At 37.0% G+C, this 23,757-nt stretch overlaps 1 non-coding gene and 1 pseudogene across 1 annotated transcript; both read right to left on the bottom strand.

The window, feature by feature from the left end:
• Nucleotides 1-11,363, bottom strand: part of LOC114505651 — a 34,631-nt pseudogene extending 23,268 nt beyond the window's left edge.
• On the bottom strand, nucleotides 1,874-1,980 carry LOC114505814. The gene has a single exon (XR_003685284.1). It is a non-coding gene; the product is annotated as a U6 spliceosomal RNA (small nuclear RNA).
• Nucleotides 11,364-23,757: the final 12,394 nt, after the last annotated feature.

The following is a 23,757-nucleotide window of genomic DNA, read 5'->3' on the forward strand; positions in this document are numbered from 1 at the left end:
TTTTGCTCCCTGGTGAGAAGCTTCTCTCTGGAAGTCCTCAAATTGAAAACAAGCAAACTGCACCTTATAAGTCATATTATCTAGGTTTGTGTTTCCCCTGTGTTTCTTTCCTTTTGGTTATTCTCTAACTCAGGTCTTTTCAAAGCTCTGTTCAGTGGAAAGATCTAGGGATTCCAAGAACCCTCCTTGAGAAGACAGACTCTAGGATTCTTGATTCTGCTTCTGCTTCACCTGGAGCAGCTCCATGTTGATTGAAGAAAATTTTTTAAATTTATTGATTTGGGGGGGCAGAGAAAGAGAGAGAGAGAGAGAGAGAGAGAGAGAGAGAGAGAGAGAGAGAGAGAGATTAATTTGTTGTTCCTTTTATTTATGCATTCATTGATTTATTCTGGTATGTGCCTTGACCCGGAATCAAACCCACAACCTTGGCCTATGAGGACAAGTCTCAGACCAACTGAGCTACCCAGCCAGGGCTGAAAATTTTTCTAAAGTGACAAATTGAAACCACTACCTTAACCTTCATTAAAGTTAACAGCGCTGTGAAATATACAGAATTGAGTTTTGTGGCTATTTGTGGTTGTTTCTCTACTCGTGTCCCTTCAAACCTTCATTTCCATCCCTGGCTAGTATGGTGGTTTGTATAGTAACTAGCAACAAAGAGAAAATAAATTTCAGAAAATATTTTGGAGCTTTGATTTACAATGGTGATTGCCTCCTGTGAATTTCTCAATCCATTATTGAATGTTTCATTTCAATAAGAATGTCATGGTTTCCTTTCTTAACATAATTTTTTTTCTAAGAGTTGCAGACATGCCTGGCAAATTATGTTAGAAGTATGGAAAGGTGAAGTGAGGTTTGTAATACATTAATTCTAAATTAATATAACTGTAAATATAGTCCCTTAAAGTAGAAATCTATGAATTGGAAAAGCTGTCATTTGAAATACCTTCACATGGTATTCATTGGTGAAATATACATGGGATTTCAAAGTACCTATTAGCACAAGGTCTACATGTTTACTATATGGTGTAATGGATTCCTCAACTCTTCGTTTAACATTATGTTACTAATTTTGTCATTATTTTTTCAAGATGTGTATATTTGCTGATATGATTTTAAGTAAAAAACCTAAAATAACATAGTTTTCTTATGAAAATTAACCATTAATGAGTGCTTACTAATTTCTAGGCTGCATACTAGGTACATACATTACTGCATTTCTTTCTTAAAACAATCCTGTTACCTATTATTATACCCAATGCAGCCATGGGTTACATTGATTTATCAGATTAGGATCTACCAGTTCTATAGATATTACCATTGATTTCTGAAGGCAACCAAAGTAATCTAACAACACATATTTGACCACTGTCATGCAATTTGCAAATATCTAGTAGTAAGTGGCTTTTTCTTTAATAGGCATAATAGAATATTTTCATATTATATTATGAATAAATAAAATGTGAGTGCTCTGTATTTGAAAAAAAGAACAATAACATAAAATGAACATACTGTAACACCAAAGTAATCTCATTTTGCCAGAATACCAGAATAGTATTTAATAATGCCATGGCTCATACTAATCTCTGTTCTCATTTTACATTTGGTGTATACTCTTCTAAATATTAATATATAGATAAAGATATATTGTTAGATGCATATAATATGTATAGATTTTAGCTAGGATCACATTAGGTCACATGGTATGTTTTTATTTATTTTTTTCATCCTCACCCAAGGACATTTTTTCATTACTTTTAGAGAGAGAAGAAGGGAGAGAGAGAAACAGTGATGTGATATGTGCCGGGACTGGGAATCATACACACTTGGACCAGGGATCAAACCTGCAACCTAGGTATGTGCCCTGACTGGGAAGAATATGGAAAGCTTCACAAATTTGCGTGTCATCATTGTCCAAAGGCCATGCTAACCTTCTCTGTATTATTCCCATTCTAGTATATGTGCTGCCAAAATGAGCACTGACATGGTATTCTTTTAAAAACTTAATATAAGGTTAATGGATAACCACACATGGACAAGAGTTTGGGAATTGACTGTGGTAGTGAGGGAGGTGGGATGGTGGAGGAGGGAAAAGGGGGGAAATTGGGACAACTGTAGTAGAATAATAGTAAAAATGATTTAAAAATTAAAAAAATTAAAAAGACATCAAAATCAGAGTAAAAAAGATTAATGTTTTATATATATTTGAAGACATTGCTTGAGGCCACAATATCTTTGCTTTAAAGATTTTACTTATTTAGTTTTAGAGAGAAGAGAAAGGAGGGAGAAAGGGAGGGAGAGAGAAACATCCATTGGTTGCCTCCTGTACACACCCCAACCAGCAACCGAACCTGCAACCAAGGCTTGTGCCCTAACTGAGAATCGAACTAACAACACTTTGCCTTGCAGGACAGCCAACCAATTGACCCACACTGGTCAAGGTGAGGCCATAGTTTCTAATGGTTGTTTGTACCCCATCATGTTAATTAAATTATTGGTTTTTGAATATTAAATTTATTTTCATATATATTGATTTATAAAACCTTAATTTGTAAAGTCTGTGCTCATAATAAATCTAAAACTCATATCTATATGGTTTATATATATATAATGCTATACATGTATATGATTCACTATATAAAAGGTGGTGATTGAATCATAATATCTGTAATTATATAGATGGTATAATTTTATTTGAAAAGGACAGCTTATATCATATATATGGTTGACTAATCTTTATGACAAAGTGACCATGGCTTTTGGGTTAAAGATTGTATTTAGGACTATAGTCTATTAAATTACAGAAGAGAGAAGGTGAAAGGAAATTGCTGCCCATCACACACCAACTCAAACAACATATAATTTCTCCTCAGGCCTTTGACCTATAGCTAAACAAACTGTTTTTTTGCCATGAATAATGTGCCCCATGTATAATGCACACCCACATTTTATGTGCACTGTACATGGGATTATTATACCTATGGCATGTAATCATTATACCCATGTATAATGCACATCCTTATTTTTCTCCTAAAAATTTTGGGCAAAAATTGTGCATTATACATGGGAAAATATACTACTTCTACCAATCCAGAATACTTTCTCAATGAAGACAAACACATTCAGGTACTGGTAAGTCTATTTTTACTATGAAGTATCTTATTTTTGTATTGTGTTTGTCCTTCAATATTTTTGAGCTCTGTTTTTTTTTTTTGTTGTTGGCAGAGTAGATGTGTAAGGGACATAATTACCAAAAGTCAGTATCAGCCATCTGTTATATAGTGGTAATTTTAATGTATTCAGTGATAGTTGGTTTAATGGTTTTTAAATTTTTTTTTGTTTGTTTTAGGAAGAAGCTGCATTACTGACAGAGATATACTGTTATGATAAAAGAACAAAAAAGGAGATACATTGCTTGAGAAGACTTTCACATACACTTAATATGTGACAATGTTACCCCATACAAAGCATCCCTAAAACCAACATTAGAAAGGACCACTAAAGCCAGATGAAGAAGTCAGAACTGGTATTCCAGATCCTCCTCTTCTGGTTCTGTCAAATGCATTGAAGAGTTAGTAACACTCGAAGTCCAGATGTGGTACACATTGTATGCTATTAGCCAAAGCCAAATAATACAATAAATTATTTGACTTTCAGAAGGTTCTTTGGACAGAAGTTAAACTTTTGAGAATAGTTTTACAGCAATTGTATGAGTAGTCATTATAATGACAAAATTAAAAGTCAGGATAAGCCCTGGCTGGTGTGGCTCAGTAGATTGAGTGCTGGCCTGAGAATCAAAGGGTCGCTGGTTCAATTCCCAGTCTAGGGCACATGCTTGGGTTGTGGGCCAGGTCCCCGGCAGGGGATGTGTGAGAGGCAACCACACATTGATGTTTCTCTCCCTATGTCCCTCCCTTCCTCTCTCTCTAAAAATAAATAAAATCTTTAAAAAATAAAAATAAAAATCAGGATAATGTGGTTTCTGGCAGAGGAAAATAAAATTGAGTAATTTAGATGTGGCTAAATTATAAGAAATCTTAAAAACTGGGTAGAGAAATTTAGAAGTGATGCAGAAAACAAAAGGAAGACCTTTAATTTGGCAGAAAGAAAGTGTTATTTTAGGAAGATTAATCAAGAGTAATATTTTTAGCCTTTAGTTGCCACAAAGTAAATAATGTATTGAAATTACATAATGGATTAAGAATATCTCATATTGCCAAGTACATTCAATTTATAAAGAATAAAAACAACTTATGTACTTATGTAGCATTTTCAATGATTAGTGGTTGATAGAATGATGAGATAAATCATTCTTCAACCAAATAACAGCCTGAGCACAAGAAAATAAGAAAATCATAAAGTAATGAATCATTCAAAAGGGGAAGATCACCAAAATAGGAATTAATGAAGTATAAATCCTCTTAAAAATCTACATTCTTGCCCTGGCTAGTGTGGTCCCATTGGATGGGTGTCATTAGCAAAGCTAAAAGCTGTTAGTTCGATTCCCAGTTAGGGCACATACCTGGGTTATGGGTTCAGTACCAAGTGGGTGCTCATACAAGAGTCAACTGGTCGATGTTTCTCTCCTTTTCTCCTTCCTGTCCTCTTTCTCTAAAAATAAAATAATAAAATATTTTTTAAAAACTAACATTCTTATCTAGTTTCCATTACCATCTGAAACAGATTTTAATTCATTAGTCTTCATGGAGCTACTGTGAAAAATGAAGAAATTTGAGCATCTTTATTTCTAAAGTTTTACCTTGCAATATATTACTATATTTCATAAATCCTAAGATGCACACTTTTCACATTTTAACTTTTCTGAAGTCAGGATGTATCTGTATCTTACAACTGCAATTGTCAAGCTAGCAGTTATGTAGTACTTGTCAGTGCCTGCCCATGTACGTTCTTGATAATAGCTTTTAATATCATTCCCATTAACTTATGTTAATCAACATGTTGAGTTTCATTGCTTTACAATTTATCAGTGATTACAATATCATTCGGTTTGAAATATGGAATTACTTGGGCATGTATATACAGCAGTAGGGTATAAAATTAATGCTATTAAAGCAAATACTTATCATTGGGGGCATGGACATGCTTTCATGATTTTATACAAAGAAATATAAAAAGGCTTCATGAGACCTTAGGAAGATTCTCATCATACATAGATGCTGCTGTCTTAGGTTTTGGCTACCTTTTTTTTGAAATTGTCTAAAATACCCTGAGCAATGTCACTCTGGGCAGGAGAAAGTTCCAAATCACTCAGAAGAGCAAAGTTCAAAGCAAAAAGAGGCTGGCGTGACCAGATCATGTGTCATGCAGGAGTTTCATTAAAGCAATATATAATAATTTAATTTGTGATATATTTCTTCCTTAACTTTTCTTAGTGAGACTTAAAACTGATGCTCTCCTAGATTTGAATAAATGTGGTGTTCACTTCTAAGCAGCCAAAATTGATTTCTAAAATTTCAGGCATTATCTAACATATTTTACTCACGTATATGATTCTAGATCTCTTCTGTAGTTGACTCAAATTATAAAATCCTAAAAATTTTATGTTTAGTTCACAATAGATTGGAAAAAACAATTCATAATTTTTTTATAAAGAGTGTAAGTTTTAGATTGTACTTGAAAATATCTGCATAGAAGTACCTGTAGAATCAACATTACATTGGATTTCATACTTGCAATAGCACAATGAACTTGCAAGCACACTGTAAATGAAGGCTGAAACACTAGGGATTATTTCTTGAGCTGCGCTGACAGTTGGGAATCATTAGATATAAAGATTTTCTGCCATGAACTCAGTTGTGATTATCATATACACAAAATTATAATCAGAGGCTAAATGCAATCCCTGCACCAGCAATTTTGATAATTTTTATAACTTTCAATGAGTTTTCAGATTCCTAACAAGAAATGTCAGGTTACTCTCAAATTATAAAGCATTGTCAGATACTATTAATACTAGGATAAAGTAGGCATAGTCCTTACCCACATATTAAAAATAAGGCTTAGGTGTTAAATTGTGAAAAATTGCTTTCCAACATTATATATATGTATATACTTTTAAAATAGCCAACTCTGCAACATTTTTTCAAGAGTTGCTTTTCTGTGCTTTGTGCATCAGTTGTTTTTCTTCATGTGTACAGCAGCGTTTTGCAATTATTGGCCATCTTTTACTCCTGATTTCCTTTGTAGAAGATTGATTAGCACAATCAGTCACTGGAAAACAATTTTCATCACCAACGGCAGCTTCTTTTCTCTCTTGATTAGCAGCACTGCTGCCAGTTATTCAGTAGAAATAGATAATCCATAAAGACACAGCCAGACAAACATTCTGATAAGAAAGAGGATTGAAACTGAATGCTGCTGACAGGATCCCAGGTAGAAAAATGATCAATGAAACCTTGTTACCTTGTGTTTCTGTGATATTCCTCTTTTATTTAGAGAACTGGGACTTCAGTACCAGTTTTTGTTTCTCATTTCTGTACGAATCTTTGAGTCTTTGGGAGCACATTTGTCTGTGATTTGTGTGAAAAGAATGAGAATGCCTATTATGTATTATTAGTACAAGCCACTGATTCATTATTTCTAATGTATGTTCTGCCACCCACACTAAAAACAGTGTCTGTCTGAAGAAATAAGTCAAACAAAATCCAATTGAACCAGATAATTGTGTGTTTTTCTTGAAATTATCTACTATTATTTAAGAGTATTCATGTTTTGATTTTAAATAAGTTTAGACTTCTGGTCAAGATGGAGGCATGGGTAGACATGCTTCACCTCCTCACACAACCACAACAAGAATCACAACTAACCTGTGCTATATTTTGTTTTGATTCAACTGTCAGAAAATTAAACTGTATGGAAGTCTGACAATCAAGGATTTAAAGAAGCTATATTCATTCTGATGGGTACAAGGGCTGGAGCTGGAGGGCCAGGGTAGAGAGAACAAGGAGTGAGTGATCCTAGCCCTAGGCCAGACTGCCCAACCCAGGCTTCCAGTGCCAGGAAGATAAAGCCTCTTAACTTCTGGCTATAAATACCAGTTGCGGTTAGGGTGGTGGAAGAAACTTCCAGTTACTCAGGAGAGACTGTTTTAAAGAGCCTGCATAGACCTAGAACATATGCAAACACAACCAATCTGGAAATCAACACCAGGGCAACAGCTAGCAAGGTGCCAGTTGCATGCGGGAAGTGGGTGAAGTGACTAGACATGGGGCAAATGCCAGGCAAGCCTCCAGAAGTCAGGAAGTAGCATTGTCCCCTCTCCAACCCTCAGCCCCTGGCAGTACCACAAAGTGGGTAAAGCAGGTTGCTTGCCCTGGTGAGTACCTAAGTCTCCACCCCATACAACTTAAGATGTTTGCTAAGATAGGGAATCAAAACAGCTCTACCTAACACACAGAAACAAATACAGGGAGGCTGCCAAATTGAGGAGACAAAGAAATATGGCACAAATGAAAGAATGGATCAAAACTCCAGAAAAAGAACTAAACAAATCAGAGATAGCCAACCTAGCAGATGCAGAGTTCAAAACAATGATTATCAGGATGCTCAAGGAACTCATTGAGTATGGCAAAAACATAAGGGAAGAAATGAAGGCTATACTAAGTGAAATAAAGAAAAATCCACAGGGAATCAACAATAAAGGGAAGGGAGCCAGGTTTCACAATGTGGAACATAAGGGAGACATAAACATTCAACCAGAACAGAATGAAGAGACAATAATTTAAAAAAAATTAGGAGAGTTTTAGGAACCTCTGGGACAACTTTAAACATTCTAACATCTGAATCATAGGGAAGGCAGAAGGAGAAGAGGAAGAGCAAGAAATTGAAAACTTATTTGAAAAATAAATGAAAGAAAACTTCCTTAATTTGGCAAAGGGAAAAGAAATACAAGCCTGGGAGGCACAGAGAGTCCCAAACAAGATGGACCCAAAGAGGACCATGCTAAGACACATCATAATCAAAATGCCAAAGGTTAAAGATAAAGAGAGAATCTTAAAAACAGCCAGAGAAAAGCAGAGAGTAACCTATGAAAGAGTTCCCGTAACACTGCCAGTTGATTTCTCAAAAAGGAACTTTCAAGGCAAGAAGGGACTGGCAAGTAGTATTCAAAGTTATGAAAAGGAAGGATTTATAATCAAGATTACTCTATCTAGCAAAGCTTTCATTTACAATGGAAGGACATATAAAGTTCTTCCCAGACAAGGTAAAGCCACAGGAATTCATAACCACCAAACCATTATTACATGAAATGTTAAAGGGACTTGTTTAAGAAAAAGAAGACCAAAACTATGAACATAAAATGACAACAAACTCACAATTATCAACAAATGAATTTAAAAAACAAAAACTAAAACAAACTAAGAAAACAACTAGAACAGGAACAGAACCATAGATATAGAGATCATTCAGAGGGTTATCAGCTGGGAGGAGGAAGGGGGAGAGTGGGCAAAAAGGTGCAGGGATTAAGAAGCATAATTGGTAGGTATAAAATAAACGGGGGAGGTTAAGAATGCTATAGAAAATGGAGAAGCCAAAGAACTTATATTCATGACCCATGGACATGAACTAAGAGCGGGGATTGCTAGAGGGAAGGAGGGTATCAGGTGGAAGGGGGCTAAGGGGGAAATATTGGGAAAACTGTAATAGCATAATCAATAGAATATACTTAAAAACAAAGTAGGCTTATAGAGGGAATATTTATGTTGACAGCAGAATGATAAAAGGGAAAGTTCAATAATTCTTTCTTCCTAATACTTGGTTTATTTTCTCTGCTCAGAACTAATGTATAGGGAAGCAGCATGATAGAATGGAAAATAGATTTTGGATTCATACATATCAGGTTCAAATCTCCAGCAGGTCTACTTATTAACTGTGTGGCTTTGAGCAAACCAATTAACATTTCTGAGTCTCAGTTCTATCATCTGGAAAATGAGTACAATAGTAATGACTTTGTCAGGATTAGAGAGATTGTATACAAAATGTATACATCCCTGCGTTAGATAAAAAAAAAAGAAAAGAAAAGAAAGAAAAAAAAAAAACAATGACCAACCCAACTGGAAAGCCATTTCATTTTTTAAATCTTAGCATCTAAAGAAATGGCTATGGATGTTTATATTTATTGACAATCAACACAAATCCTCTTTCTTCTTTACTCTCTGTCACAGTATCACATGCATGGCTGCAGAAACAGTCTTTCCCCTCTGTCTATTGAAATGTTCCCAAACTCCTCAAACCCTGAAGCCACACATAGTCAAATCCATTCTGTCGTCATCACTTACTCTCTGCTGGTTGCTGTGTAATTAAACTGTGCCCATCTTCTTTCACCCTTTATTGTCACGATTTCTCCAGTTCTTCCCAAGCAAAGGCCCCAGAACTGCAGACAGAGTTGAACAGGGGAGCAGATTGTGATACTTTCTAGTTAACTACACCCTCCAACCCAGGCCATTTCTCTTCCCTTCAGCTACATGTTTAGTGTGAATCAAATTTAGAGGATCCAATTCCTTTTTGTTGTTGTTATTTTGGATATTAGGGAATATTCTTTGGGCTCTCTTAACCTTTTTTATTTAAAATTTCCATCGATGTGACAGCAGAAAGCAAAACCCAAATTGTATATACTACAGAAAACTAAGGACCAATTTAGGATTATAGGAATCCCTTGGCGGCACCCTCTGAAAAGAAATTCTGCAAATAGCATGAAGCACTTTTGAGATTGAGATCTTTTATTGATTTACAGGGAAAGTTTCACTAAATGTATGTCTAAATGGACTAAGAATATGGTTGGAAATGGTTAATAATCAAGGCCAGAATTTGTTTCATAGAAAACAAAGTTGGAGTTTTTTTTTTTTCCAGGAAGATTAGAAATGGACGTTATGAAAAACTCTAGGGGGTCTGGCCAATTGTGCTTTGCATTCGTCTCTTTTATGCTTTGGGCTATTTCTAGTTAACACTTTCCACTTCCAGAAAAGAAGGACACAATGTGCTGCTAAATTTCCTAAAATACAAAACAAAGCCTACTTCATGTATCTTCACATATGAATAAGCTATTAAGAGCTGAGATTGGTTGCAGCAAAACTTCATCTGAATTACTGTGATAATTCAAATGTAAAATGTTCCCCAACAGTTTTGCAAGAAGGAAATATATGGGGGAATAGACCAACCTACACTAAATTTAAAATTTATACATTCCAAAACTGGTAGGAAAATGCAAAACTGTAGACAAAGGGAAGCAGGGACTGTAGAGAATTTTCTGAACATTAGCATGAGGTTAATATGATGTATTTTTGCTTTAATGTGTGAAACTCATTTTTAACAAATAGTGGCCTCTATCATTGCCTCTTTATTATAATATGTGTGCAACCAATTTCTTAAAATGCATACATTTAATTAAAAAATCACCTATTGAGTCCATGATATTGTTACTCATATTCACCAAGTGGTTGGTACCAACCCTATACTGCATGATGATAGTGCTGTGTATATTGCCTCTCAGCCATCACAGCAATCCTTGTACAATGGATTTATATAATTACTAGAGTGACTAGGACACACATTAATAATAAGTGTTCTGAGTGATATAGCTTTAAATTTAGCGAGCCCCATTCTTCACTGTAGCAGTAGTGACATAGTTAGCTGTATGGAGACGTGTGAGTGCAATGGCAATAAAAATTAGACCTGCAATTTTTGGCTTTGTCCCGTGAAACTGTATCTGAATGATCTGACATGGCTTTGATACAGGGGAATATTAGAGTCAGATGTCCCATTTGATGATCAAATGGGAAAAAGCATTTCAAGTAATTTAGACTTTTACCTACCTGAGGAAGCTTTTGTAAGTAGTGTCTACCAGGAATTTTGTTCTAGGATTCTAACACTCCTAATAGACTCTTCTTCTCTCATTAGACAAATTGGATGTATTTCCTGACACCTAACTCTTTCCAAAAACACTTTAAGTGTGTTGTCTTATATATAATTTGTTTAATATCTCCTCAATTTTATAACCTCTTCTAGATTTATAAACATAATTGCCATCCATTATTGTCCTTGGATCTAATCCTCCAAAACTACAGAGTAATCACCTTAAAATGTCAACTGGATTGTGCCATTTCCTTCCAAAACCATTTCAAGGATTTCCCATTATACCTAACGATAACATCTTGAATCTTTTAGAGCTGACCTCTGCCTTTCTCTACAAACTCTTTGCACTCCACAGCTCTGCTGATGCCCTCCCTATGCTACTCACTCCTGCCATTTCCTCCAACACCCAAGTTCTTACCACAGGGCTTTTGTCCATCTTCCTCCTTGCGGTTTCCATGCCTCGTTCTCATCCCTGAGGGCATGCTGTACATGACGACCTCTGAGAGGCCCTCCTGGAGTTTTCAGTGGAAATTGGGTTCCCTGCATACTTTAACAAAAACAAACCTACACTTCATGCAGCACTCATCATGGTTCTGAACTGTGCCTTAGTTGTGTGATAATTTGTCTGTCTGTCTCCCCTAGACAGTAAGCTATGGAAGCGCAGAGGCTTTGTCTGTTTCATTCAACGTAGTATCTTTGGAGGGTCGCACACTGCCAATATTTCTCAAAACGCATGAATTAGTGCTGCCTCAACTCTCCTGAAATGGACTGGACAAATGCAGTCAATGGATCTATAAAACATCAATGTAAATTTGTCCCCCTCCTAGGATCCCCTGTTCATATGGCTTTTGTTGTGATATTTTTTATTTAGGTGGTTATAAGTGGTGGTTATAGAAATAGATACTAATAAGCTCTTAATTGTTTTCAAAAATGGGGTAAGAAAATACAGTAGTCTCCCACTATCCAGTTTTGCTTTTTACAGTTTCAGTTACCTACAGTTCCAGGGTCTAAAAATATTAAATGGAATACTTTAGAAATAAACAAATCGGAACTTTTAAAGTATACACAATTCTGAGTAGTCTGATGGAATCTCATGGACCACCCCTTTGTCCAACACAGCTGTGCTGTACATGCTGCCTGCCTATTAGTCAGTTAGTGGTTATCTTGGTTGTCAGATCACCTGTCACAGGATTGCAGGGCCTGTGTTCAAGTCACCTTTATTTTATTTAGTAATGGCCCAAAGCCATGCACATAATTTTTATGACAAGCCTTTATTTAGTTTCATTATTTATTTATTATAACTTTATTGTTATAGCTGTTCAGTTTTATTATTCTTGTTAATCTTCTACTATGCTTAAATTATAAATTAAACTTTATCATAGGTATGTACAAGGTCTCTCCAGAAGGTATCCAGTCATGCAATATGAAAAATAGAGATATTTATTGAGGAAGATACAAGATACATTGTACATAGGACAATGACGCCTCAGTCTCCTTCAAAGTAGTCACCTTGGGACCTTACACAGTTCTCCCAATCTCTATCAGCTTCCCTGTTGTGTTTTCCTGAATCTTCCTGATGATCTAAATGTCTTCCCTCTCAAAAGCAATTTGAGTTTTGGGAAAGGCAGAACTTGCAGGGCACCAAATCTGGGCTGCAAAGGGGCTGAATCACTGGGTGATTTGGCGTTTTGCCAAAAAACTGCATGAGATGTGATGCATAAGTAGGTGCATTGTTGCTATGAAGCTGCCAATCATTGATTGTCCAAGGCTATGGCCTTTTGAATCATCTGAATAGTTGCCCTGGAGGAATGTTCAAGCTTCATGCAAAATTTGATGCAGATTTGTTGCTCTACTCATTCAGTCATTTTGAATGTGACGGCCACACAGTACACATGCTCACTCAATGGTGTCTACTGCCCCCACTGACTAGTACAGTGAAGTCATCATTGTTCACACATGAACATTCCAGTCCACTCTCCTTGGCTGCCAGGTTCACTGATGTCGTGCAAACTGTTCTTGTTATATTAACGATAGCTGGATTTTTTCTGGACAGATTCCTTGTATGTATAGAAAAAACATTATATATATATATATAGAATTTGGTGTTATCTGTGGTTTCAGGCATCCACTGAAGGGTCTTGAAATATATCCCCCATGGATAAGGGGGAATTACTGTAGTATCATTGGGAGAATATGTTTCAATTGATGAGTAGAGGGATTCAGGAAATGTCAACAGGAGAGAGTGCTATTTGGGACAGTGGAATTGAGAAGAAATCTCTTGTAACTAGATGATCAATGGATTTGAAGGATAAGCATATCGATTATGCAATTTCAATTTGCTTTGATATATCATGCTCATATATTATTCGATAATTTCTTTTATAAAATTTTATTTACTTATTTTTAGAGAGAAGGGAAGGGAGGAAGAGAGGGAGAAAAACAGCAATGCAAGAGAGAAACATCAATTGGTTGCCTTTCGTACCCACCCAGACTGAAAACTGAATCTGCAACCCGCACATGTGCTCTGGCCAGGAGTCAACTGGTGACCCTTCGCTTTGCGGAATGACACCCAAACCACTGAGCCACACCAGCCAGGGCTCAACATAATTCTTAAAATAATATCCTGTTCACTTTTGGTTTGAGGCCTCAAGAAGTGAGGTATGAATCTCATATTAGGTTTTCCCTTAGGGTGGAGCGGAGGGAACAACACTGAGACACAGAGTAGAGAGTAAGCACTAACTGAAGGCATGCAGTCCGACCCGGCATTCCTCTTTACTTTGACACCTCTCCCAGGAATTTGCAATAATCATTGATGGGCCATTGTGTTACTGGACAGGCATGGTCCCAGAGCGGGTCTGCCTCAGGCCTGCCTGTGAGTGTGGGTTCTTGACTTCATGTAGGAAAGATTGCACAACACGAGTCCAGGTGCTTTTGACGGTATGTTTATTAAGGCGAGGAACAGTGAAACAAAGGGAGGACTTAGGGTAGAAGAAGTAACAGGAGAGCCTAGGCAGTGCTTTGCTTTGGCTCCCTAGAACAGTTATAAGAAAGGAGTGAGCCAAGGAAGGTCTGCTGTCAGCTCACTAGGAAGTCAAAAAAAAAGGGGGCCCTGGAGACAGGACCAGGGGTTAGCCTGAGTAGTGCTGCCGCTGTCTACTGCTTCACTGGCTCCAACTCTCTCAGGGACCTTTAGAGTTTAGGAGGAAATAAAAGGTTCACGCCAGGGAAGCGGCATGGGTGAGCTCTAGAATGAGCCCACACTGAGTCTTTGTCCTGAGCGCTGTTTACCTTTTTTCTGTGGGCGAGAACCTTGGCGGGGGGTGGGGGTTAGCAGAGTATTCATCAACCTTCCAGGTTCAGTTTTAATATGCTGATGTGTCAAAATGAGCACATAAGAGGGGTTTTGGAATATTCTTTGGTCTGCTATGTTGTTTTGCTTTTATCTTGAGTCTGTCTGGCTTTTAATGGGGTTGTGTTATTTGTTCCTGACTTCATCTGTCCTTGGTTTGTCTGGCACAAATGACATTAATTGGGTCTCTGTTCTCCATCTCCCAGACCAGGGAGATTTAAGCTACTCATTCTCTGGTTAGGGAGGAGAGGTATAAACCATTTGCTCTCGAGTGTCCTTGGTTAGGGGAGATAAGTTCTTGTGATTTGACAGCTGGCTATAAACTGCTCAAACTGTTTGGCCTTGTTTGATTTTTGTGTCTCAGTTTCCCCGGTGCACTTGCCCAGGAACTTCCTAGCTTTTTACCATCCTGCCTCAACTGGACTATCTACAAGGGATTGAGACCAATATTATCTAGATTTTGTAAAGGCCCTAGACCTTGTACCTAACAAAGAGTTTAGGGTGGTTAAGATTAAGGGAATCACAGAGTTAACCCAGGATTACAAGTATAACTTCTTAGACATAAGCTCTAGACATTGATGTTAGTAATATTGTCTAAAAATTATTTGATGATTTAGCTAACACTGTGGCATCTCTGCCACAAAATATCCTGTAATCCTATTAAACCACTTGCCCGGACTAGTGTGAGTCAGTGGATTGAGAACCGGCCTGCCACTGAAAAGTCGTGGGTTAGATTCCCAGTTAGGGTACATGCCTGGGTTGCAGGCCAGGTACCCGGTTGGTGGCACACAAGAGGCAACCAACCAATGTTTCTGTCGCAGCTCAGTGTGTTTCTCCCTCTCTATGTTCCTCCTTTCCCCTCTGTCTAAAAATAAATAAATAAAATATTTTAATTAAAAAAAAACACAGGAAAACATGTATGAAAATTTCTCTTAGCTCTTTACTGCTTTACAGTTTTCCAGCCTCCAGGAAGGCAGGATTCTATATCTGTTATTACACTTTGTAACTATACATTTAAAAGTACTATATACAATGAAATAGACAGTAAATGCTTTTGACCTATACATAGACACATATACACACTATATATATAGACACACACATCTATATATCCATGCATATGTATTGTATAAATCAAAATATATCTAGTGGAAATATTATAAATTACTTCCCAAAATAACTTCTAAATGTATAGACAGTGAAAGCTATCATTAAATTTATGTAACCATTTAAAGTAAAATATGAATCTTTGCTCTCTAATGTTTTTTTTAAATTACCATATTTTTCAAATTATAAGATGCACCTCCCCCCCAAATTTGGGAGGAATAATGGTTGTTAATGCTGCTGTTGAGTTCTGCTTATATTTACACTGGTGAAATATTATGTTATTTATGCTATTAAATATTTTACCACATTTTTTGCTTCAAAATTATTTTTCCTATTTTCCTCCTCTAAAACTTACATGCGTCTTATGGTCCAAAAAATATGGTAACAGCTCCAGCTATTACCATAATTTTATATTCTTAACATTAGGAATGTTATATACTCAAATAACAGAAAATTAGAAATATTAAATAAAGTTAAATAAATTTACAATTTCAATTCTTTAATACTAAACATTTAGCTTATTTCATTCTTGATTTTTTTCCTTGTGAACTTGGTGTTGGTTGTTACTGCTGTTTCCTTCCTTCCTTCCTTCCTTCCTTCCTTCCTTCCTTCCTTCCTTCCTTCCTACCTTTCTCTCTCTCTCTCTCTCTCTCTTCTGTTCTTTTTGGCTTTAAAAATGTGTTGCAATGAGGAAATATATCATCATATAAAAGCAACAGACTAATCTCTAGGTTATGAAAACTAGAATTAAAAACTCTATACAGAAAAGGTCCAACTTTCCTGCTTGGCAAAGCTTAGGTGCCATTTTATGAAATGTTTAATAGGCTGAATTTTTCTTCATGGTGTAAACAAAATGACAAGACAGAATCTGTGCCTGACAATTTCAATCTAAATTCACAGCTACATGAAATACCACTCACTGTGTGCACTTCACCTAGGAGTATAACCATATTTTTAGGCAGTGGGGAGGGGGAGGCAAAGTGACTACAGAGAACAAAAATGTGAGAAGAAGAAATAATGTGTACTAGACAGCGTAAAGCAAGCAGAATGACAATCTCAATTAATGCATCTCTTAAGTGTGTAAAAACTATACTCCAACTTTGGGAAATTAATTTAAAAAGACAGAGTTTGAATAATTTCAATTTAACATGAAAATCCACATATGATAGAATGGGGAATTTATGGAACATGTTATTTGTAAAACTTGGTTCTTTTTCTTTGTCCAGATTAAGAAAAAGTAACTAAGTTTACCAATATCTGACATACATCATACTACTGTTAACAAACTAATAATAGATTCCTGGTTCTGCATTTACTAATTAGGACTTTGTAACAAATGCTGCTGAGTCCAGTGTTGGGGAGGGGGAAATTTCCCCTTTCCCTTCTTAGTTCTTCTGCCTGGTTGAATAATTCAAATAACATAAGACAGATTGACAGAAGAAAAACAATCAAATTTAATTACTCATGTATTCAATACTACTGGGGTTCCATGAGAACATGGAGCCCAAGGACAAACAGGGCCGTTGAAGCTTATATGCCATTCTGGACCTAAGGGGAAAGGAGAGTAGTGGTGGGACATCAAAGTGTTGAAAGCAATTCACTAGAAGATGGAAAGCAAATGTTCGGGAAGCAAGTGCTTGCTGGGCCAACTTTGACAATGGGACCCAGAGAGGACTCAGATCAAACAGGCCTTGCTAGGTTCCTCTCTGCCTGTCACAACTGGTTCGTGTTAAACTACGTGATGACAACTCCCTACCTGGAGCAGGCTCTTTACCTAAATTCTTTTAGGCAGGTAGGAGGAAGGTGGGAGGTGTTCCCTGAGTCTTTTTTTATCTCAAAATAATCTATGTCTCAAAGAGGCACGTATTGGGGTGAAAAAGTCTGCTCTCCTTCACCAGTTAGGGAAGTCACCAAATAAACAATCAGTTTTTAGTCAGGACTAAACTTGCAGTCTCTAGTCTCTTTTGTTAGCATTCGAAGACAACAGGTTGAGTTGGCACATATTGTTGATGTCCCCTGAAGTTGTTCTGACCAGTTAAGTCTTAGTTTTTTTTAAAAGATTTTATATATTTATTTTTAGAGAGACGGGAAGGGAAGGAGAAAGAGTGGGAGAGAAACATCAATGTGTGGTTGCCTCTTGCATGCCCCTTGCTTGGGACCTGGCCCACAACCTAGGTAAGTGCCCTGACTGGGAATCAAACCAATTGAACCAGCTGCTCTTTGGTTTGCAGGCCAACACTAAATCCACTGAGCTACACCAGCCAGGGCTAAATCTCAGTTTTAAGAGGATTTTCAGGGAGACCAGGGATATTGGAAAGGTCTGTACGAGATGCTTTCTGAGAGGCTAACAGTGAAGCCCTTTAGTTTTTAGGTGAGTCGTATTTTTTTGTACATAAAGTTGTTCCTCTGTTTTTGCTTTCTCATGCCCACTCAGAACAAGACCATTAGCATCTTCACTTGTTTTATTCTCTTCTGCTTTGGTTTTCTTGGAGCACTCTTCCTTATGAGGTGACAATGTTCTCTTGACTCCTTCTAGAGGATTAGGAAATGTTGCTACAGTCCCTGAAGGTCTATGAGGTTGGTTTATCGGACATGTTGAAGAATGGACCATTGGCTTTGGTGGTGGAGAAATGGTTGTGCGGCAGTCTGAGGAATGCTTTGTACTTGGTGTACACCCTGAACTTTCTTTCATTGGAATTTACTTGTGTCACGGAAAGTTCAGTAGTCTGTATGTTGGCCACACATGCTCCTGTTACAACTGGAGCAAGACTGTTTCTGTCCCCAGGGGCTGTTAGAACAGTTTGATGGAACATCTTCAGAGCAGTAGTAGGTTAAGGCACAGGCGTTCAGTCATCACTGCTCACTGGTAAGTAGAGGCTACGCACACTCAGAGGTGTCAATCTGACACCTGTTGAATCACTTTGCGTTTTCTGAAGCACATGGTTAGGTAGTAGCTGAAGCTGATTTGTTTTTATATACACTGCAGCCATTTTCCCTTTAACTTCACACATCTTCCTGCTTGCTGCTTGCCTATAAACTATATCCACAAGTGATTGATTATCATAGGGGAAATCAGCATTGGGGTTATCAGAGGGTTTCTTTGTTTTTTTTTTTTTAAACATTAAATCAATCACCTGTATTGTATGCAATTCTTCCTTATTCATTCTCATTGTCCTCCTTTTAATGATTACTGGGGATCAGTTCTCTCCCTGCCCCTGGATGAAATCCTTGACATTGCCCTCCAGTTTTTCCAGTCCCTCTTAAACAATAAAAAACATTTAAATCTCTTTACAGCATTGATAAGTTTAATCTCATCTCATAATGTCTTCGCTCCAGTCTAATCTAGTGTTATTTCAACTGCCAAACTTGTTCAGAATTAAACTTTTCTCTTCCCTAAGCATAGCCTTTCTTTTTTAAAAAAAATTATTTATTTTTAGAGAGGGAATGAGGGGGGAGAGAGAGAGAGAGAGAGAGAGAGAGAGAGAGAGAGAGAGAGAGAGAGAAACATCAATGTGCGGTTGCTGGGGTTTATGGCCTGCAACCCAGGCATGTACCCTACCTGGGAATCGAACCTGCAACACTTTGGTTTGCAACCCACACTCAATCCACTGAGCTATGCCAGCCAGGGCTAGCATAGCCTTTCTTACAGGAGAAGGTTGGGAACTAGCTTCTTCTCTTAACCATGTACTAATTAGTACATGGCTGGCCCTAGGGCAACGGTGAAAAGAGCAAGAGTTTAGTTGCCCTGAAGTGGCTGGGTCAGTTGGACTCCTGGCGTTGGGGTACTCTGGCAATAATAGTGTTCCAATGATGACTCTTTCCTTCCCATGGGGCATATTTATGGGGTTCTTAGCAATTTCCCTATGAGAGATCTCCCACTTTGACCCTCAGTGAGGTGAATGCCTTTTTCTCGGGCTGGCTGTACTCTACTTCAGTCTTGGCCTGTGGGCTTTTAGTGGTTTATAATTGAGGTCCCTAAGTAAATTTGGAGAAACCCCAGATTATTTTCCTTTTTCAAAGTCATTTGCGGTCCTCAGGAAACCTGCAGCTCTGCCCCACATTTGTTGGAAGAGGATCTAGCTCGAAGGTCAGCGGTCTCCACTCCATCAGTTGCAAGGGGCAGCACCGGCTGTCAGGGCAGGCTGCCACAATGGCTTGTGATCATTTTGAACTAAAATCACTTGAGAAGCAGCTTGAGCAGGAAGAGCTCGCTGGCTCTCCTTTGTCACCCAAAAAGGGGGTAAATCTCCCCGCCTTTTATCTCCGCAGGAGATAAATCTCCATGAGAGGTGCACTCCCTACTCCTTAAGGGCTGAGACACAACCTTATCACAAGAGTTATTAAATCTAGAGTCAAAAAAGCCTGTATAAACAAACCTTGTCATGTCTTTACTAATTTATTTCCTAAGTCCAAACCTTGCTTAGATTCCTTTCTAATGAGCACTGACTTTTTTTGTCCTGTCAATTGCTCACAAATTTGTTGTTTCTTTGTTTCAAAAGTGTAAAAAGGCTTCTGGTTCCATCATTTCCTTGAGCCTCATTATATGATCCGAGCATCACACTGTGGTTCTCTCATGAGCAAGTATTAAACTTTTTTTTTCCTCTTGTTGCTGTAGTCCTGTTTTAATTGCACTAAGTATTGGTCTAGCTATAAGAACTAAAGAAGGGTAGGTGGGGGGAATTCTCCCCTCATAGACACAGCCATAGATCTTGCCTTTATAATTCATAGGAAGGCCCTGGCTGTTGTGGCTTAGTGGACTGAGCACTTGCCTGCGAACTGAAAGGTCACCAGTTCTGCTGGGTTGCAGGACAGTGTGAAAGGCAACCAACTGGCACATGGATGTTCCTCTCCCTCTCTTTCTCCCTCCCTTCTCCTCTCTCTAAAAATAAATAAATTAAATCTTTAAAAAAAAAGAATTGATAGGAAGAAGTCAGATGCTTGTCCTCTTGTTCCTCAAACCCTCAGAAACACATTTCCAGGTTGACTTGTAGATTCCAAAGCTCCTCCCACTTGAGTTGAGGGGAAGTGAAGCAGAGCACAATGAAATAAGTCCTCTCACTATTGCATACCCCAAATACCCACCAGAGTGGCCAGAATGAAAATGAAAATGAAAATGTTAAGTGTTAGTGAGGATGTGGAGCAACTGAAACTCTCACATACTACTGGTGGGAGTATAAATGCTATAGTTACTGAAAAATGCCTTGACATTATATACTACAGCTGAATATATCTATTCTCTATGACCTAGCAACTCTATTCTTCAGGGATATATCTAACAGACATGCACACATATGTTCAACAAAAGTATGTTTGCAGAAGCCTCATCTGTAATAGCCCCAAAATGAAAATTGTCCAATTGCTTATTAATAATAGAATATAAAGGTAAATGGTGGAATGTTCATACAATGAAGTGCTATACAGTGTTGAGGATGATCATTCAACAATTGCACATGCTAAACTATCAAAAACACAATATTGAGCAGACAAAGCCAGGCACAAGAGTACATACTTTATGACAGCATTTATACAAAACCTTTAACCTAAGCCAAGTTACTCTGTTATATTGGAGGTCAGGAATAGTGGAGAGATTGGCTGGAAGAAGCTGGAAGGAGGAATCTGTGTTGTTGGTAATGTTACGTTTCCTGATCTGGTGCTAGTGTTATGGGTAAATTCAGTTCATAAACTTTTATTGAGCTACACACTTATTAATACATACCCTTCTCTTTTGGATATTACACTTCAGTAGAAATTATAAAACAAAACAAAAGAAAACAAAACCAACCCAACAACAATGAGATGAACTATCTTGTCTTTTTAATCTCACCCTCTTTTCTGAGCTGGAGACCAGTGATCTGTTAATGCTTGAGGACCCAGCTTTGGGCTACACCCTTTGCAAATCCTCCATAGATGAGCCAACCCTTTGGTCTAGTGTGTTCACCAGGCAACTACTGTTCTCATTTCAACTTTTGTGCCCTTGTTCTGATCCTACATAAATAATTGCATTCTTCATCCAGTTACATAAATGATACCCTTGGTAAAGAATCTGGGGACTTCAACAAGGACTCCATATATGCTCATTGGCAGACAGTGTAGGTTACAAGGTACCAAAAGCCTTAAAAACAGTAGAATCTTACCAAATGGGACCTGAAGTGACTACTGTTTCTACGTTAACCTCAAAGGTCACAATTCCAGATTCATTATGTTAAGATCCTTTGGGTAATATCTCCATTAATTCACAAGGGATGTGGATTGGTGTGGCAATAAAGCTGAATTGGGAGGGGTTTTAGAAAATGTCAGAGGAGAAAAGTGATTTAATCTGCATTAGTTTTGTTATTTTTATCATAATGCAGGCAGGCTCTCTGAAAATATTTAATATTCTTGAATCATATTGTTCCTTCTCAAATCCACACATACCCTGGACCCCAAAGAAGCTGCACCTATTGAAGTAATACACAAGTAGCAAAATATTTGGACAGACTCTCTAAAAGATAATTACTAGTCACAAGCATGAAGATTTTCATGTTTCAAGATAAACACAGACAAATTGATTTCCATTTAGCAATGTGACCAGCAACAAAAGGTATTATCAAGTTTCCCACATCCCCACCAACATTAGGTAATAGAATTTATTTAAATGTATGCATACATGTTATATATGTATCTGTATACAAATACGTGTATGTACATATATATTAGATAAATTTCACAGATGGAAACAGCCCTTTCAACATTTTAAATTTAAAGAGAAAGCATAATGTCCATCATTTTATATTTTATTTTTTAAGGAAAAAACTTTACAGCACAAAATGACTGTTTTATTGAGTTGCATTTGTTCTGAGAAAATATAAAATGGAGCTTCTGATCAATCTGTAGCAAAGAAACTCTGATGGGAACAAAAGGTCAATGGTCTTAGGTTTTTCAATTAGTTTAAAAATTGACAATTACATCAGTTTCAGAAGACCTTGGTAGATACTATTTGCAATGATATTCACTCTTTTGTTCAGTGCATTGCATTATCTGATGCCAAGCTAATACCAGAGTAAATTATTAACAATTATTTTTCTCTCTTTCAATAGCTGGAACACAGAGTAATTCCTTTGTTTTTCTTATATGTAGTTTATTAGAACACATGTAATTTCAGAACAAATTCTCCTATAACTATCTGAAATTATTATCATCATTTATGAAACCATTTCCAAATGGAAAAATTTCTTAAGGTATACCAAGGAAAATAATGGGGCTCTTAGAATTTTCTATTTTAGTATATTATGAAGCAATAAGAGATGTGCTTTAGAGAAATTACTTAGAATCATACAATGCTCTTTCAAGATGCTTCATACTTTAAGAGAAGTTAGATTATTATAATAGAGCAAATGCTCATTCTGTATTAGTGTTAGTATCCTTACTCATATCTTCATACTCTTATCATTTACCAATTTTTAACAGCTTTATTCTGGGAATTTTATATACCATACAGTTCATTCAATTTAAGTGTACAATTAAAGATCTTTTAGTAAATTATACAGTTGTGCAACCATAACCACAATCTAAAATGATCCATTTGGCCATTAAATTCACTCCATAGTCTCACCCTCAGTCCTTGACAATTACTAATCTGTTTTCTGTCTCTATAGACTGCCCTTTTCTGGACTTTCTATGTAATTGAAATCATATAATATGTGATCTTTCACTTGGTGTTGGTTATCTTTCACTTAAGCTATTTTTTAAAGATTCATTTATGTTGTAGCATGTAGCAATATCTCATTCTTCTTTTACTGCTGAATAATATTTGATTATGTATATAATGAAATATTATGTATATATGTATATATGTATATATACATATAACCAAAATGTGATGTGGGGTATTATATATATAGTCCACATTTTGTGTATCTATTCATGAATTGATGGACATTTGGGTTATTTTTAGTTTTTTGACTATTGCATATAATGCTGCTATGATCATTTGTGTACAAATCTGCGTTGTTCATCTCTTTTGGCTAGATACTTAGGAGTGAAATTACTGGGTTGTATGGTAAATTGCTACATCTAGTATCACAACTCAGATAGCTGTGATGTTGGCCTTTGCTGATTGTTTGCTACTAAGTAGCTATTGTTTCAGACAAATTCCCTGCATGTGGGTTACCGGATCAGGTCAGCCTGCACTGGTGGTGAAGCTCCTGATGACAATGGCTTGCCCAGTTTAGAGCTACTATCCACAATGAGCTCAGCAGGGGGTAGGGGAAGAAAGGGAGCAGGTACGGGCGAAAATGCTGTTTGTTCCTAAAGCACAAATTTCTGCAGTTTTTTTGAGCATGAACAAATGATTCTCAGATAGTTGTATGCCTTTGGTTGATTGCCAAACAATATTGAAATGACTGTTTTTTGACAATTGCTTCCAGTTGTATCATTGTGTGTTAGGTGCA

This window comes from Phyllostomus discolor, chromosome X (genome assembly GCF_004126475.2).
Source record: "Phyllostomus discolor isolate MPI-MPIP mPhyDis1 chromosome X, mPhyDis1.pri.v3, whole genome shotgun sequence".
NCBI classification, from domain to species: domain Eukaryota; kingdom Metazoa; phylum Chordata; class Mammalia; order Chiroptera; family Phyllostomidae; genus Phyllostomus; species Phyllostomus discolor.